This window comes from Lampetra planeri, chromosome 66, assembly GCF_965212315.1.
Source record: "Lampetra planeri chromosome 66, kcLamPlan1.2.h2, whole genome shotgun sequence".
NCBI lineage: Eukaryota > Metazoa > Chordata > Hyperoartia > Petromyzontiformes > Petromyzontidae > Lampetra > Lampetra planeri.
Genome location: NC_136172.1, coordinates 1,028,872 through 1,042,211, shown reverse-complemented (window position 1 = coordinate 1,042,211; position 13,340 = coordinate 1,028,872). Strand labels below are relative to the sequence as shown.

Genomic DNA, 13,340 nt, shown 5'->3' with positions numbered 1-13,340 from the left:
TGTGTGTGTTGTGTGATTACTGTGTGTGATGTGTGATTACTGTGTGTGTTGTGTGATTATTGTGTGTGATGTGTGATTACTGTGTGTGATGTGCGGTTACTGTGTGTGTTGTGTGATTATTGAGTGTGTTGTGTGATTATTGTGTGTGTTGTGTGATTATGGTGTGTGATGTGTGATTACTGTGTGTTGTGTGATTACTGTGTGTGTTGTGTGATTATTGAGTGTGTTGTGTGATTACTGTGTGTGATATGTGATTACCGTGTGTGATGTGTGATTACTGTGTGTGATGTGTGATTACTGTGTGTGTTGTGTGATTACTGTGTGTGTTGTGTGATTACTGTGTGTGTTGTGTGATTACTGTGTGTGATGTGTGATTACTGTGTGTGTTGTGTGATTACTGTGTGTGGTGTGTGATTACTGTGTGTGCTGTGTGATTACTGTGTGTTTTGTGTGATTACTGTGTGTGTTGTGTGATTACTGTGTGTGTTGTGTGATTACTGTGTGTTTTGTGTGATTACTGTGTGTGTTGTGTGATTACTGTGTGTTTTGTGTGATTACTGTGTGTGTTGTGTGATTACTGTGTGTGATGTGTGATTACTGTGTGTGTTGTTTGATTACTGTGTGTTTTGTGTGATTACTGTGTGTTTTGTGTGATTACTGTGTGTGATGTGTGATTACTGTGTGTGTTGTGTGATTACTGTGTGTGATGTGTGATTACTGTTTGTGTTGTGTGATTACTGTGTGTGTTGTGTGATTACCGTGTGTGTTGTGTGATTACTGTGTGTGATGTGTGATTATTGTGTGTTGTGTGATTACTGTGTGTGATGTGTGATTACTGTGTGTGATGTGTGATTACTGTGTGTGATATGTGATTATTGTGTGTGTTGTGTGATTACTGTGTGTGTTGTGTGATTACTGTGTGATGTGTGATTACTGTGTGTGATGTGTGATTACTGTGTGATGTGTGATTACTGTGATCGATGTGTGACTACTGTGTGTGTTGTGTGATTACTGTGTGTGATGTGTGATTACTGTGTGATGTGTGATTACTGTGTGTGATGTGTGATTACTGTGATCGATGTGTGATTACTGTGTGTGTTGTGTGATTACTGTGTGTGATGTGTGATTACTGTGTGTGATGTGTGATTACTGTGTGTGATGTGTGATTACTGTGTGTGATGTGTAATTACTGTGTGTGTTGTGTGATTACTGTGTGTGATGTGTGATTACTGTGTGATGTGTGATTACTGTGTGTGATGTGTGATTACTGTGTGTGATGTGTGATTACTGTGTGTGATGTGTGATTACTGTGTGTGTTGTGTGATTACTGTGTGTGTTGTGTGATTACTGTGTGTGTTGTGTGATTACTGTGTGTGATGTGTGATTACTGTGTGTGTTGTGTGATTACTGTGTGTGATGTATGATTACTGTGTGTGTTGTGTGATTACTGTGTGTGATGTGTGATTACTGTGTGTGATGTGTGATTTCTGTGTGTGTTGTGTGATTACTGTGTGTGATGTGTGATTACTGTGTGTGATGTATGATTACTGTGTGATGAGTGATTACTGTGTGTGATGTGTGATTACTGTGTGATGAGTGATTACTGTGTGTGATGTGTGATTACTGTGTGTGATGTGTGATTACTGTGTGTGATATGTGATTACTGTGTGATGAGTGATTACTGTGTGATGAGTGATTACTGTGCGTGATGTGTGATTACTGTGTGATGTGTGATTACTGTGTGTGATGTGTGATTACTGTGTGATGTGTGATTACTGTGTGTGAAGAGTGATTACTGTGTGATGTGTGATTACTGTGTGTGTTGAGTGATTACTGTGTGTTGAGTGATTACTGTGTGTTGTGTGATTACTGTGTGTGCTGTGTCATTACTGTGTGTGATGTGTGATTACTGTGTGTGATGTGTGATTACTGTGTGTGTTGTGTGATTACTGTGTGTGATGTGTGATTACTGTGTGTGATGTGTGATTACTGTGTGATGTGTGATTACTGTTTGTGATGTGTGATTACTGTGTGTGTTGTGTGATTACTGTGTGTGATGTGTGATTACTGTGTGTGATGTGTGATTATTGTGTGTGATGTGTGATTACTGTGTGTGATGTTCGGTTACTGCGTGTTGTGTGATTACTGTGTGTGTTGTGTGATTATTGTGTGTGTTGTGTGATTAATGTGTGTGTTGTGTGATTTCTGTGTGTGTTGTGTGATTACTGTGTGTGATGTGTGATTACTGTGTGTGATGTGTGACTTTTGTGTGTGTTGTGTGATTTCTGTGTGTGTTGTGTGATTAATGTGTGTGTTGTGTGATTACTGTGTGTGTTGTGTGATTACTGTGTGTGATGTGTGATTACTGTGTGTGATGTGTGACTATTTTGTGTGATGTGTGATTTCTGTGTGTGTTGTGTGATTACTGTGTGTGTTGTGTGATTTCTGTGTGTGTTGTGTGATTAATGTGTGTGTTGTGTGATTACTGTGTGTGTTGTGTGATTACTGTGTGTGTTGTGTGATTACTGTGTGTGTTGTGTGATTACTGTGTGTGTTGTGTGATTACTGTGTGTGTTGTGTGATTACTGTGTGTGTTGTGTGATTACTGTGTGTGTTGTGTGATTACTGTGTGTGTTGTGTGATTGCTGTGTGTGTTGTGTGATTACTGTGTGTGATGTGTGATTACTGTGTGTGATGTGTGATTACTGTGTGTGATGTGTGATTATTGTGTGTGTTGTGTGATTACTGTTGTGTGTTGTGTGATTGCTGTGTGTGATGTGTGATTGCTGTGTGTGTTGTGTGATTACTGTGTGTGTTGTGTGATTACTGTGTGTGTTGTGTGATTACTGTTGTGTGTTGTGTGATTGCTGTGTGTGATGTGTGATTACTGTGTGTGTTGTGTGATTACTGTGTGTGTTGTGTGATTATTGTGTGTGTTGTGTGATTACTGTGTGTGTTGTGTGATTACTGTTGTGTGTTGTGTGATTGCTGTGTGTGATGTGTGATTACTGTGTGTGATGTGTGATTATTGTGTGTGTTGTTTGATTACTGTTGTGTGTTGTGTGATTGCTGTGTGTGATGTGTGATTACTGTGTGTGTTGTGTGATTACTGTGTGTGTTGTGTGATTGCTGTGTGTGTTGTGTAATTACTGTGTGTGATGTGTGATTACTGTGTGTGATGTGTGATTACTGTGTGTGTTGTGTGATTACTGTGTGTGATGTGTGATTACTGTGTGTGTTGTGTGATTACTGTGTGTGATGTGTGATTACTGTGTGTGTTGTGTGATTACTGTATGTGATGTGTGATTACTGTGTGTGATGTGTGATTACTGTGTGTGTTGTGTGATTACTGTGTGTGATGTATGATTACTGTGTGTGTTGTGTGATTACTGTGTGTGATGTGTGATTACTGTGTGTGATGTGTGATTTCTGTGTGTGTTGTGTGATTACTGTGTGTGATGTGTGATTACTGTGTGTGATGTGTGATTACTGTGTGTGATGTGTGATTTCTGTGTGTGTTGTGTGATTACTGTGTGTGATGTGTGATTACTGTGTGTGATGTGTCATTACTGTGTGTGTTGGGTGATTACTGTGTGTGTTGTGTGATTACTGTGTGTGATGTGTGATTACTGTGTGTGATGTGTGATTACTGTGATCGATGTGTGATTACTGTGTGTGTTGTGTGATTACTGTGTGTTGTGTGATTACTGTGTGTGATGTGTGATTACTGTGTGATGTGTGATTACTGTGTGTGATGTGTGATTACTGTGATCGATGTGTGATTACTGTGTGTGTTGTGTGATTACTGTGTGTGATGTGTGATTACCGTGTGTGATGTGTGATTACTGTGTGTGATGTGTGATTACTGTGTGTGATGTGTGATTACTGTGTGTGTTGTGTGATTACTGTGTGTGATGTGTGATTACCGTGTGTGATGTGTGATTACTGTGTGTGATGTGTGATTACTGTGTGTGATGTGTGATTACTGTGTGTGATGTGTGATTACTGTGTGTGTTGTGTGATTACTGTGTGTGATGTGTGATTACTGTGTGATGTGTGATTACTGTGTGTTGTGTGATTACTGTGTGTGATGTGTGATTACTGTGTGTGATGTGTGATTACTGTGTGTGATGTGTGATTACTGTGTGTGTTGTGTGATTACTGTGTGTGTTGTGTGATTACTGTGTGTGATGTGTGATTACTGTGTGTGATGTGTGATTACTGTGTGTGATTTGTGATTACTGTGTTTGATGTGTGATTACTGTGTGTGATGTGTGATTACTGTGTGTGTTGTGTGATTGCTGTGTGTGATGTGTGATTACTGTGTGTGATGTGTGATTACTGTGTGTGATGTGTGATTACTGTGTGTGATGTGTGATTACTGTGTGTGATGTGTGATTACTGTGTGTGATGTGTGATTACTGTGTGTGATGTGTGATTACTGTGTGTGTTGTGTGATTACTTTGTGTGATGTGTGATTACTGTGTGTGTTGTTTGATTACTGTGTGTGATGTGTGATTACTGTGTGATGTGTGATTACTGTGATCGATGTGTGATTACTGTGTGTGATGTGTGATTACTGTGTGTTGTGTGATTACTGTGTGTTGTGTGATTACTGTGTGTGATGTGTGATTACTGTGTGTGTTGTGTGATTACTGTGTGTGATGTGTGATTACTGTGTGTGATGTGTGATTACTGTGTGTGATGTGTGATTACTGTGTGTGATGTGTGATTACTGTGTGTGAAGAGTGATTACTGTGTGTGATGTGTGATTACTGTGTGATGTGTGATTACTGTGTGTGATGTGTGATTACTGTGTGATGTGTGATTACTGTCTGTGATGTGTGATTACTGTGTGTGTTGTGTGATTACTGTGTGTGATGTGTGATTACTGTGTGATGTGTGATTACTGTGTGTGTTGTGTGATTACTGTGTGTGTTGTGTGATTACTGTGTGTGATGTATGATTACTGTGTGATGTGTGATTACTGTGTGTGTTGTGTGATTACTGTGTGTGATGTGTGATTACTGTGTGTGATGTGTGATTACTGTGTGTGTTGTGTGATTACTGTGTGTGTTGTGTGATTACTGTGTGTGTTGTGTGATTACTGTGTGTGATGTGTGATTACTGTGTGTGTTGTGTGATTACTGTGTGTGTTGTGTGATTACTGTGTGTGATGTGTGATTACTGTGTGATGTGTGATTACTGTGTGTGATGTGTGATTACTGTGTGTGTTGTGTGATTACTGTGTGTGATGTGTGATTACTGTGTGATGTGTGATTACTGTGTGTGATGTGTGATTACTGTGTGTGATGTGTGATTACTGTGTGATGTGTGATTACTGTGTGTGATGTGTGATTACTGTGTGTGTTGTGTGATTACTGTGTGTGTTGTATGATTACTGTGTGTGATGTGTGATTACTGTGTGATGTGTGATTACTGTGTGTGATGTGTGATTACTGTGTGCGTCGTGTGATTACTGTGTGTGATGTGTGATTACTGTGTGTGATGTGTGATTACTGCGTGTTGTGTAATTACTGTGTGTGATGTGTGATTACTGCGTGTTGTGTGATTACTGTGTGTGTTGTGTGATTACTGTGTGTGTTGTGTGGTTACTGTGTGTGATGTGTGATTACTGTGTGCGATGTGTGATTACTGTGTGCGTCGTGTGATTACTGTGTGTGTTGTGTGATTACTGTGTGTGCTGTGTGATTACTGTGTGTGATGTGTGATTACTGTGTGATGTGTGATTACTGTGTGTGTTGTGTGATTACTGTGTGTGTTGTGTGATTAATGTGTGTGATGTGTGATTACTGTGTGTGATGTGTGATTACTGTGTGCGTCGTGTGATTACTGTGTGTGTTGTGTGATTAATGTGTGTGTGTTGTGTGATTACTGTGTGATGGGTGATCACTGTGTGTGATGTGTGATTACTGTGTGCATCGTGTGATTACTGTGTGTGTTGTGTGATTAATGTATGTGTTGTGTGATTACTGTGTGTGTTGTGTGATTACTGTGTGTGTTGTGTGATTACTGTGTGTGTGGTGTGATCACTGTGTGTGATGTGTGATTACTGTGTGTGATGTGTGATTACTGTGTGTGTTGTGTGATTACTGTGTGTGTTGTGTGATTACTGTGTGTGATGTGTGATTACTGTGTGTGATGTGTGATTACTGCGTGTTGTGTGAATACTGTGTGTGATGTGTGATTACTGTGTATGATGTGTGATTGCTGTGTGTGATTTGTGATTACTGTGTGTGTTGTGTGATTACTGTGTTGATGTGTGATTACTGTGTGTGATGTGTGATTACTGTGTGTGTTGTGTTATTACTGTGTGTGTTGTGTGATTACTGTGTGTGATGTGTGATTACTGTGTGTGTTGTGGGATTACTGTGTGTGTTGTGTGATTACTGTGTGTTGTGTGATTACTGTGTGTGATGTGTGATTACTGTGTGTGTTGTGTGATTACTGTGTGTGTTGTGTGATTACTATGTGTGATGTGTGATTACTGTGTGTGATGTGTGATTACTGTGTGTGTTGTGTGATAACTGTGTGTGATGTGTGATTACTGTGTGTGTTGTGTGATTACTGTGTGTGATGTGTGATTACTGTGTGTGATGTGTGATTACTGTGTGTGATGTGTGATTACTGTGTGTGTTGTGTGATTACTGTGTGTGTTGTGTGATTAATGTGTGTGATGTGTGTGATGTGTGATTACTGTGTGTGTTGTGTGATTACTGTGTGTGTTGTGTGATTACTATGTGTGATGTGTGATTACTGTGTGTGATGTGTGATTACTGTGTGTGTTGTGTGATTACTGTGTGTGATGTGTGATTACTGTGTGTGATGTGTGATTACTGTGTGTGATGTGTGATTACTGTGTGTGTTGTGTGATTACTGTGTGTGTTGTGTGATTAATGTGTGTGATGTGTGATTACTGTGTGCGTCGTGTGATTACTGTGTGTGTTGTGTGATTACTGTGTGTGATGTGTGATTACTGTGTGCGTTGTGTGATTACTGTGTGTGCTGTGTGATTACTGTGTGTGTTGTGTGATTATTGTGTGTGATGTGTGATTATTGTGCGTGATGTGTGATTACTGTGTGTGATGTGTGATTACTGTGTGTGATGTATGATTAATGTGTGTGATGTGTGATTACTGTGTGCGTCGTGTGATTACTGTGTGTGTTGTGTGATTAATGTGTGTGATGTGTGATTACCGTGTGTGATGTGTGATTACTGTGTGTGTTGTGTGATTACTGTGTGTGTTGTGTGATTACTGTGTGTGTTGTGTGATTACTGTGTGTGTTGTGTGATTACTGTGTGCGTCGTGTGATTACTGTGTGTGTTGTGTGATAAATGTGTGTGATGTGTGATTACTGTGTGTGATGTGTGATTACTGTGTGTGTTGTGTGATTACTGTGTGCGTCGTGTGATTACTGTGTGTGTTGTGTGATTACTGTGTGTGTTGTGTGATTACTGTGTGTGTTGTGTGATTACTGTGTGTGATGTGTGATTACTGTGTGTGTTGTGTGATTACTGTGTGTGTTGTGTGATTACTGTGTGTGATGTGTGATTACTGTGTGATGTGTGATTACTGTGTGTAATGTGTGATTACTGTGTGTGATGTGTGATTACTGTGTGTGTTGTGTGATTACTGTGTGTGGTGTGTGATTACTGTGTGTGATGTGTGATTACTGTGTGATGTGTGATTACTGTGTTTGATGTGTGATTACTGTGTGTGTTGTGTGGTTACTGTGTGTGATGTGTGATTACTGTGTGCGATGTGTGATTACTGTGTGTGATGTGTGATTACTGTGTGCGTCGTGTGATTACTGTGTGTGTTGTGTGATTACTGTGTGTGATGTGTGATTACTGTGTGTGATGTGTGATTACTGTGTGTGATGTGTGATTACTGTGTGTGTTGTGTGATTACTGTGTGTGCTGTGTGATTACTGTGTGTGCTGTGTGATTACTGTGTGTGATGTGTGATTACTGTGTGATGTGTGATTACTGTGTGTGATGTGTGATTACTGTGTGCGTCGTGTGATTACTGTGTGTGTCGTGTGATTAATGTGTGTGTTGTGTGATTACTGTGTGATGTGTGATTACTGTGTGTGATGTGTGATTATTGTGCGTGATGTGTGATTACTGTGTGTGATGTGTGATTACTGTGTGTGATGTATGATTAATGTGTGTGATGTGTGATTACTGTGTGCGTCGTGTGATTACTGTGTGTGTTGTGTGATTAATGTGTGTGATGTGTGATTACCGTGTGTGATGTGTGATTACTGTGTGTGTTGTGTGATTACTGTGTGTGTTGTGTGATTACTGTGTGTGTTGTGTGATTACTGTGTGTGTTGTGTGATTACTGTGTGCGTCGTGTGATTACTGTGTGTGTTGTGTGATAAATGTGTGTGATGTGTGATTACTGTGTGTGATGTGTGATTACTGTGTGTGTTGTGTGATTACTGTGTGCGTCGTGTGATTACTGTGTGTGTTGTGTGATTACTGTGTGTGTTGTGTGATTACTGTGTGTGTTGTGTGATTACTGTGTGTGATGTGTGATTACTGTGTGTGTTGTGTGATTACTGTGTGTGTTGTGTGATTACTGTGTGTGATGTGTGATTACTGTGTGATGTGTGATTACTGTGTGTAATGTGTGATTACTGTGTGTGATGTGTGATTACTGTGTGTGTTGGGTGATTACTGTGTGTGGTGTGTGATTACTGTGTGTGATGTGTGATTACTGTGTGATGTGTGATTACTGTGTGTGATGTGTGATTACTGTGTGTGTTGTGTGGTTACTGTGTGTGATGTGTGATTACTGTGTGCGATGTGTGATTACTGTGTGTGATGTGTGATTACTGTGTGCGTCGTGTGATTACTGTGTGTGTTGTGTGATTACTGTGTGTGATGTGTGATTACTGTGTGTGATGTGTGATTACTGTGTGTGATGTGTGATTACTGTGTGTGTTGTGTGATTACTGTGTGTGCTGTGTGATTACTGTGTGTGATGTGTGATTACTGTGTGATGTGTGATTACTGTGTGTGATGTGTGATTACTGTGTGCGTCGTGTGATTACTGTGTGTGTTGTGTGATTAATGTGTGTGTTGTGTGATTACTGTGTGATGTGTGATTACTGTGTGTGATGTGTGATTACTGTGTGCGTCGTGTGATTACTGTGTGTGTTGTGTGATTAATGTATGTTTTGTGTGATTACTGTGTGTGTTATGTGATTACTGTGTGTGATGTGTGATTACCGTGTGTGATGTGTGATTACTGTGTGTGTTGTGTGATTACTGTGTGTGTTGTGTGATTACTGTGTGTGTTGTGTGATTACTGTGTGTGTTGTGTGATTACTGTGTGCGTCGTGTGATTACTGTGTGTGTTGTGTGATAAATGTGTGTGATGTGTGATTACTGTGTGTGATGTGTGATTACTGTGTGTGTTGTGTGATTACTGTGTGCGTCGTGTGATTACTGTGTGTGTTGTGTGATTACTGTGTGTGTTGTGTGATTACTGTGTGTGTTGTGTGATTACTGTGTGTGATGTGTGATTACTGTGTGTGTTGTGTGATTACTGTGTGTGTTGTGTGATTACTGTGTGTGATGTGTGATTACTGTGTGATGTGTGATTACTGTGTGTAATGTGTGATTACTGTGTGTGATGTGTGATTACTGTGTGTGTTGTGTGATTACTGTGTGTGGTGTGTGATTACTGTGTGTGATGTGTGATTACTGTGTGTGATGTGTGATTACTGTGTGTGATGTGTGATTACTGTGTGTGTTGTGTGGTTACTGTGTGTGATGTGTGATTACTGTGTGCGATGTGTGATTACTGTGTGTGATGTGTGATTACTGTGTGCGTCGTGTGATTACTGTGTGTGTTGTGTGATTACTGTGTGTGATGTGTGATTACTGTGTGTGTTGTGTGATTACTGTGTGTGCTGTGTGATTACTGTGTGTGATGTGTGATTACTGTGTGATGTGTGATTACTGTGTGTGATGTGTGATTACTGTGTGCGTCGTGTGATTACTGTGTGTGTTGTGTGATTAATGTGTGTGTTGTGTGATTACTGTGTGATGTGTGATTACTGTGTGTGATGTGTGATTACTGTGTGCGTCGTGTGATTACTGTGTGTGTTGTGTGATTAATGTATGTTTTGTGTGATTACTGTGTGTGTTATGTGATTACTGTGTGTGTTGTGTGATTACTGTGTGTGTGGTGTGATCACTGTGTGTGATGTGTGATTACTGTGTGTGATGTGTGATTACTGTGTGTGATGTGTGATTACTGTGTGTGATGTGTGATTACTGCGTGTTGTGTGATTACTGTGTGTGATGTGTGATTACTGTGTATGATGTGTGATTGCTGTGTGTGATGTGTGATTGCTGTGTGTGATGTGTGATTACTGTGTGTGTTGTGTGATTACTGTGTGTGATGTGTGATTACTGTGTGTGTTGTGGGATTACTGTGTGTGTTGAGTGATTACTGTGTGTTGTGTGATTACTGTGTGTGATGTGTGATTACTGTGTGTGCTGTGTGATTACTGTTTGTGATGTGTGATTACTGTGTGTGTTGTGTGATTACTGTGTGTGTTGTGTAATTACTATGTGTGATGTGTGATTACTGTGTGTGATGTGTGATTACTGTGTGTGTTGTGTGATCACTGTGTGTGATGTGTGATTACTGTGTGTGTTGTGTGATTACTGTGTGTGATGTGTGATTACTGTGTGTGATGTGTGATTACTGTGTGTGTTGTGTGATTACTGTGTGTCTTGTGTGATTACTGTGTGCGTCGTGTGATTACTGTGTGTGTTGTGTGATTACTGTGTGTGTTGTGTGATTACTGTGTGTGATGTGTGATTACTGTGTGTGTTGTGTGATTACTGTGTGTGTTGTGTGATTACTGTGTGTGATGTGTGATTACTGTGTGATGTGTGATTACTGTGTGTGATGTGTGATTACTGTGTGTGTTGTGTGATTACTGTGTGTGATGTGTGATTACTGTGTGATGTGTGATTACTGTGTGTGATGTGTGATTACTGTGTGTGATGTGTGATTACTGTGTGTGTTGTGTGATTACTGTGTGATGTGTGATTACTGTGTGTGATGTGTGATTACTGTGTGTGATGTGTGATTATTGTGTGTGCTGTGTGATTACTGTTTGTGATGTGTGATTACTGTGTGTGTTGTGTGATTACTGTGTGTGTTGTGTGATTACTATGTGTGATGTGTGATTACTGTGTGTGATGTGTGATTACTGTTTGTGTTGTGTGATCACTGTGTGTGATGTGTGATTACTGTGTGTGTTGTGTGATTACTGTGTGTGATGTGTGATTACTGTGTGTGATGTGTGATTACTGTGTGTGTTGTGTGATTACTGTGTGTGTTGTGTGATTACTGTGTGCGTCGTGTGATTACTGTGTGTGTTGTGTGATTACTGTGTGTGTTGTGTGATTACTGTGTGTGATGTGTGATTACTGTGTGTGTTGTGTGATTACTGTGTGTGTTGTGTGATTACTGTGTGTGATGTGTGATTACTGTGTGATGTGTGATTACTGTGTGTGATGTGTGATTACTGTGTGTGTTGTGTGATTACTGTGTGTGATGTGTGATTACTGTGTGATGTGTGATTACTGTGTGTGATGTGTGATTACTGTGTGTGATGTGTGATTACTGTGTGATGTGTGATTACTGTGTGTGATGTGTGATTACTGTGTGTGTTGTGTGATTACTGTGTGTGGTGTGTGATTACTGTGTGTGATGTGTGATTACTGTGTGATGTGTGATTACTGTGTGTGATGTGTGATTACTGTGTGTGTTGTGTGGTTACTGTGTGTGATGTGTGATTACTGTGTGCGATGTGTGATTACTGTGTGTGATGTGTGATTACTGTGTGCGTCGTGTGATTACTGTGTGTGTTGTGTGATTACTGTGTGTGATGTGTGATTACTGTGTGTGATGTGTGATTACTGTGTGTGATGTGTGATTACTGTGTGTGTTGTGTGATTACTGTGTGTGCTGTGTGATTACTGTGTGTGATGTGTGATTACTGTGTGATGTGTGATTACTGTGTGTGATGTGTGATTACTGTGTGCGTCGTGTGATTACTGTGTGTGTTGTGTGATTAATGTGTGTGTTGTGTGATTACTGTGTGATGTGTGATTACTGTGTGTGATGTGTGATTACTGTGTGCGTCGTGTGATTACTGTGTGTGTTGTGTGATTAATGTATGTGTTGTGTGATTACTGTGTGTGTTGTGTGATTACTGTGTGTGTTGTGTGATTACTGTGTGTGTGGTGTGATCACTGTGTGTGATGTGTGATTACTGTGTGTGATGTGTGATTACTGTGTGTGATGTGTGATTACTGTGTGTGATGTGTGATTACTGCGTGTTTTGTGATTACTGTGTGTGATGTGTGATTACTGTGTATGATGTGTGATTGCTGTGTGTGATGTGTGATTACTGTGTGTGTTGTGTGATTACTGTGTTGATGTGTGATTACTGTGTGTGATGTGTGATTACTGTGTGTGTTGTGTTATTACTGTGTGTGTTGTGTGATTACTGTGTGTGATGTGTGATTACTGTGTGTGTTGTGGGATTACTGTGTGTGTTGTGTGATTACTGTGTGTGATGTGTGATTACTGTGTGTGTTGTGTGATTACTGTTTGTGATGTGTGATTACTGTGTGTGTTGTGTGATTACTGTGTGTGTTGTGTGATTACTATGTGTGATGTGTGATTACTGTGTGTGATGTGTGATTACTGTGTGTGTTGTGTGATCACTGTGTGTGATGTGTGATTACTGTGTGTGTTGTGTGATTACTGTGTGTGATGTGTGATTACTGTGTGTGATGTGTGATTACTGTGTGTGATGTGTGATTACTGTGTGTGTTGTGTGATTACTGTGTGTGTTGTGTGATTAATGTGTGTGATGTGTGATTACTGTGTGTGTTGTGTGATTACTGTGTGTGTTGTGTGATTACTGTGTGTGATGTGTGATTACTGTGTGCGTCGTGTGATTACTGTGTGTGCTGTGTGATTACTGTGTGTGTTGTGTGATTATTGTGTGTGTTGTGTGATTACTGTGTGTGATGTGTGATTACTGTGTGTGATGTGTGATTACTGTGTGTGCTGTGTAATTACTGTGTGTGATGTGTGATTACTGTGTGTTGTGTGATTACTGTGTGTGTTGTGTGATTACTGTGTGTGTTGTGTGATTACTGTGTGTGTTGTGTGATTACTGTGTGCGTCGTGTGATTACTGTGTGTGTTGTGTGATTAATGTGTGTGATGTGTGATTACTGTGTGTGTTGTGTGATTACTGTGTGTGATG

General features: G+C 40.2%; 1 protein-coding gene across 1 annotated transcript in view; it reads left to right on the top strand.

Moving 5' to 3' along the window:
• The window catches only part of LOC144737250 (sialic acid-binding Ig-like lectin 12), a 63,480-nt gene that overhangs the window by 25,955 nt on the left and 24,185 nt on the right, over positions 1 to 13,340 (top strand). The window lies entirely within an intron of this gene.